Genomic DNA, 5442 nt, shown 5'->3' on the forward strand with positions numbered 1-5442 from the left:
GTTGTAGGGAGATCAGATGACACCTTCCGTTCAAAGAATGCTCCCCATGATCTTGTTTTCCCTGAAAACTGAATTCTCCTGCTTTCAATTTTGTATTGCAATTATACAAACTTATACAAGTAAGCACTAAGAAAAATTAAGAATACATCAAAAAAATTTGTCAAATAAAAACCCCAAATTCAAGCCCACATCTAGAGGAGAACTGTAAGCATCAGTCCATTACAAAAAAAGAAGTCAAAGAATATATCAATAAGCAAGTCTTGTAGACACAAACTTAATAATCCCTAAATAATCTGCAACACTAAGTATTAACTGAGGAAACCTTAGTGGAAAGGAATGTTTCTAAATGAGCAGGATCCAGAATTATCCTACTTTCATAATGTGACACATGAATGACTGTCAGGCTCATTTTCGAAAGAGATGAACATTCAAAAAGTGACATAAATCGGCATTTGGACGCCCATGTAACAGAAACATCCAAATCGGTATAATCGAAACCGCATTTTGAACGTCTTTCTCAGAAGTCCGTTGGAAGGACATCCAAATCTCAAGGGGGCATATCGGAGGCGTGTTCAAGGCGGAACCTGGGCGTTCCTAAGACTTGGACGACTTTGAGCCATAATGGAACAAAGGAAAAACGTCCAGCGCTAAAACTTGAATGTTTTGAGCTAGACCTATTTTTCTTACAAATAAGGCACAGAAAGGTGCCCCAAATGACCAGATGACCACTGGAGGGAATCAGAGATGACCTCCCCTTACTTCTCCAGTGGTCACTAACCCCCTCCCAACCCCCCCAAAATTGTGTTGAAGAACATTACTTGCCAGCCTCTATGCCAGCCTCAGATGTCATACTCAGGTCCATGACAGCAGCATGCAGGTCCCTGGAGTAGTTTAGTCCACTTCAGACAGATGGACCCAGGCTTATATCCCCACTACCTGTTACACTTGTGCAGGAAACTGTGAGCCCTCCAAAACCCACCAGAAACCCACTGTACCCTAATATAGGTGCCCCTTTGCCCATAAGGGCTATGGTAGTGGTATACAGTTGGGGGTAGTGGGTTTTGGGGAGGGTTGGGGGGGCTCAGTACACAAGATAAGGGAGCTGTGTACCTGGGAGCATTTTATTAAGTCTACTGCAGTGCCCCCTAGGGTGCCCGATTGCTGTGCTGGCATGTCAGGGGACCAGTCTACTAAAAATGCTGGCTCCTCCCATGTCCCAATGGCTTGACTTGGACGTCTTTTTTCCGGAAATGGCCAAAAATCAAAGACGTCCAAATCGTGGAACGTCCATGGTATTTTCAACCACAAAAGATGGATGTCCATCTTTTTCGAAAATGACCTTCTCCCCGCTTCAGAATTTGGACGTCTTTGAAAAATGTCCAAATTCTGACTTAGATGTTTCTTTCGAAAATGCCCCTCATAATATCTTAATTTGCCTCCCCTCTTTTTTTTTTGCATTTCATTTCCATTCATTCAATCAATCAACTATTGAGTCACAAACTATTTTGTGTTCCTTATATGCAAACCAATTCTTAGGAAAATCAGATGTAATCCAAAATAGATTTACATAACATAAATTATGGCTGCCCTTCAAATATATTCCCCTCCCTGTTTTCCTAATTCCCCCTGATAAAACTAACAACTAGAGAGGTCATGCTGGCCACTTCTTGTTTCTGTCCACACAAAATGATCATGTGAACTATCTGTTTTTATTTTTCTCTTCGATTATGATCATATGAAATATCTGTTTTTGTTTTTCTCTTGGAATAGGTGGGGCTTCCCTTTGGGGACATCTGCCCTGCTGGATATTATTGTCCCTCTGGAACAAAACACCAGTATGAGAACCCCTGTCCTCGAGGAAGTTGGAGTGAGCAGAAGGGAGCACCCAGTGCTGACTGGTGCCTGTCTTGCCCTGCTGGGTTTTCCTGTGATGTGCCTGGGTTGACAGTACCAAACAGACCCTGTTCTCCAGGTAAGCCAGTGTGAACCGTTGTGTCAAAGGAATTATCATGTCATTACAGCACAGTAGCATAGAATATTGCAAATGATGGCTGATGAGGGTATGATAGGGGTCTATAAAATCATGAATGGGGGTGGGATAGACAAAAAGGAAACATTTATCTTTATAAATAGTACCAAGACTTAACTATATGCTATGAAACTAGCAGGTACCCAAAAAACATTTTTTTCACTTAACACACAATCAAACTACAGAATTTATTGACAGATGATGTGGTCAAGGCATCTAGCATAGCTGAAGGGTTTAGAGAACTTCCTGGGGGGGGGGGGGGGGGGGAATAGTCCCTAAGCCATTATTAGCCAGGTAGATATGGAGAAGTCACTGCTTATTCCCAGGAGCAAGCAACAAAGAATGGATCTACTTTTGGGATTCTGTCAGGTACTTGTGACTTGGATTGGCCACTGGTATTGTAATGCTGGTTTGGTGAAAGTGAGCCCTTACTGGCCACTCTATGGATGGCTGAGCCAACAAGCTAGGTTCTTCACCTGAACCAACAGCTGTTCCCCTTGGGTTGAGCCCTTGGGTGCAGACAGCCAGCAGGGCTTGTGATAGATGGGGGTCAGAGTACCAGCAGGAGTCAGGTCAGGCCAAAGGTAGAAGAAGAAGCATTAATATCTAGGCCGGGTTAGGCAGCAGACAGAAGAGGCATTTATGTCCAGGCAGAGTCAGGTCAGGCAGCAGACAAAAGAAGTGTCAATGTCCAAGCAGGGTCAAGTCAGATCAGATCACGCAGACAGCAATACAAATTGCACAGAAATAGGACCTCCAAAAATCAATACTGAGGCACTGAGTACAGAGCAGCGGTGGGATTTAAAAGAAGGTTTCTGACGTCATAGTTCCTCCTCCCTCTGCAATCCCGCCCTGCAATCTGGCACGTGCCCCTGAGGCGCTAGAAGCGTTAACAGGAAGTTCCCAAAGCTCAGCGAAGCTCGACCACCACTAGAAAGCATGTGCCCATGCATCCTGGACATCAACGGGACAGTGCCATCTCCGTGTGCTGCGGAGCCAGATGACATGTGGGCAACCATGGTGGAGGCCCATGGGGGCGCTGCGGGAGCCAGAAAAACACGGTACGTGACAGATATTTTCAAAACCAGTTTTTAGACTTTTTCTATGAAGTCTGTCACAAGTGCATTCAAATCACATGGGGGCATGTCAGGAGCCTGTTAAAGGTGGTATCTGGGCATTCCTAATACTTAGATGTTTTTCTGCCATAATAGAACAAAACAAAAACATCCAGGGCTATAAGTTGGACATTTTGGTCTAGACCTGCCTTATGAATGAATAAACCACAAGAAAGTGTCCTAAATGACTAGATGACTACGGCAGAATTAAAGGAATGATACCCCCTTACTCCTTCAGTGGTCACTGACCCCCTCCCACCCCACAAAGATGTAAATGAAACAGTACATACCAGCCTATATGATAGCTTCAGGTGTTATGGCAGGTCCTACTAGAGCAGCAAGCAGGTTCCTGGAATAGCCTAGTGGTCGGTGCAGTGCACTATAGAGAAGGGGACCTAGGCCCATAATCCATTTTAACCAATACACTTGTGGTGAAAAGTGTCAGCCCCCCCCAACCCCCCCCCCCCCCCCCCAAACCTACAGTACACACATATAGGTGACACCTGCAGTCATAGGCTATTGTAATGGTGTATAGTTGGGTACAGTAGGTTTTTTTGTGGGTTTTGAAAGACTCACCATACAATATAAGGGGTTAATGGTGAGATGTGTACCTAGGACCCTTTATGTGAAGTCCACTACAGTGCCCCCTAGTGAGATGCCTGTGTGTCCAGTCTACTAGGAAATCTGGATCCTCCTATGTTCCAATGGCTTGTTTTTGTGCATTTTTCATTTGGATGTTTCTTAAAATAGTATCCACTAAATGCATAAAAATTATTTTAGGGTCTGGAAATATATAATTGTTAGATACTATCAAATCTGAAAAAATTTCCACTGAATGAAAATGTTTGAAATATCCAACAATAGTATCGTTATACATTTAAAGAAGGAAAAAAGGCCTCACAGAGCTCCTAGATTATATTCATCTATCGGAGCTTAAACGGACCTATTGCAGGTCCTCTGTTCATCATTGGCTAAAAACCTTCTGTGTTGTGCGGTGTTTTAATGTCTTTCATGCATTAATACATGTGCGGACTGTAGTGCTTAATTTTTAAATTTCACTGTCAGTATTGCATTGTAGCACAACTCTTCTGTGTGACAATACGGTAATATGGTGAATATAAGGAGTTTGAAAGAACACTTATCTTTCAAACTGCCGGCACTAGGGATTTTATCAATCCTTTTCTCCCTCGCCCCAAGCCTACATAACATACATAGTAACATAGTAAATGACGGCAGATAAGGGCCTGAACGGTCCATCCAGTCTGCCCAACAAGATAAATTCATTTTTCATGGTATGTAATACTTTATATGTATATCCCAGTTTGATTTCTCCCTGCCTTTCTCAGGGCACAGTGGTCCAAGAAGATAGATGTACTAAATACAACAAGGTCTAGGAAATAGTCATTTTCAAAGAAAAAAGATAGACCATTTCTTCATTGAAAATGGTCATTTTCACTACTTGATTTTTGGACATTTTCAGCAAAACGTCCAAAGTCAGATTTAGGCGTCATAGCAAAAATGCCCGTCCACAATAATAGGATCATTAGTGGATTAGATTATTAGGAGATTATTATAGATTAGGTTATTAGGAGATTATTATAACTGGTTATTAAGTTTTTAGGAGATTAGGTAGCAGCACTGGTTATGGGAAAACAAAGCCAGTACTGGGCAGACTTCTACAGTCTGTGCCTTTCTCGTGACTGAATAGACTTGGATGGGCTGGCATGGAGCTTTTCAGGGGCTTCAATGACAACTTCAGAAATTTTAGAATAAGGACTGTGCCAGGCAGACTTCTATGTTCTATGCCCTGAAAATGGCAAGGACAAATCAAGATCAGGTATTCATATGAAGTATCATATACTAAATGTAATACGTTTTTTTTTATTGGGAAGGTCTTTTTCTGACGTCATCTACTATGTTACTATCTTCATTGAAAATTACAACAAAGCTGGCTATGTTGGGGACAGAATCGGGTTAGTTCTCGATATTCAGAGTTACAGTGGGGGAAATAAGTATTTGATCCCTTGCTGATTTTGTAAGTTTGCCCACTGACAAAGACATGAGCAGCCCATAATTGAAGGGTAGGTTATTGGTAACAGTGAGAGATAGCACATCACAAATTAAATCCGGAAAATCACATTGTGGAAAGTATATGAATTTATTTGCATTCTGCAGAGGGAAATAAGTATTTGATCCCCCACCAACCAGTAAGAGATCTGGCCCCTACAGACCAGGTAGATGCTCCAAATCAACTCGTTACCTGCATGACAGACAGCTGTCGGCAATGGTCACCTGTAT

At 42.4% G+C, this 5442-nt stretch overlaps 1 long non-coding RNA gene across 1 annotated transcript; it reads right to left on the reverse strand.

Annotated features, from left to right (window-relative positions):
• Positions 1–1330: 1330 nt before the first annotated feature.
• LOC115482017 lies at positions 1331–4675 on the reverse strand. Its single transcript, XR_003944025.1, has 3 exons — positions 4601–4675; positions 4124–4126; positions 1331–1342 (listed from the first exon to the last, which is right to left on the reverse strand). It is a non-coding gene; the product is annotated as an uncharacterized LOC115482017 (long non-coding RNA).
• Positions 4676–5442: the final 767 nt, after the last annotated feature.

This window comes from Microcaecilia unicolor, chromosome 12 (assembly GCF_901765095.1).
Source record: "Microcaecilia unicolor chromosome 12, aMicUni1.1, whole genome shotgun sequence".
NCBI lineage: Eukaryota > Metazoa > Chordata > Amphibia > Gymnophiona > Siphonopidae > Microcaecilia > Microcaecilia unicolor.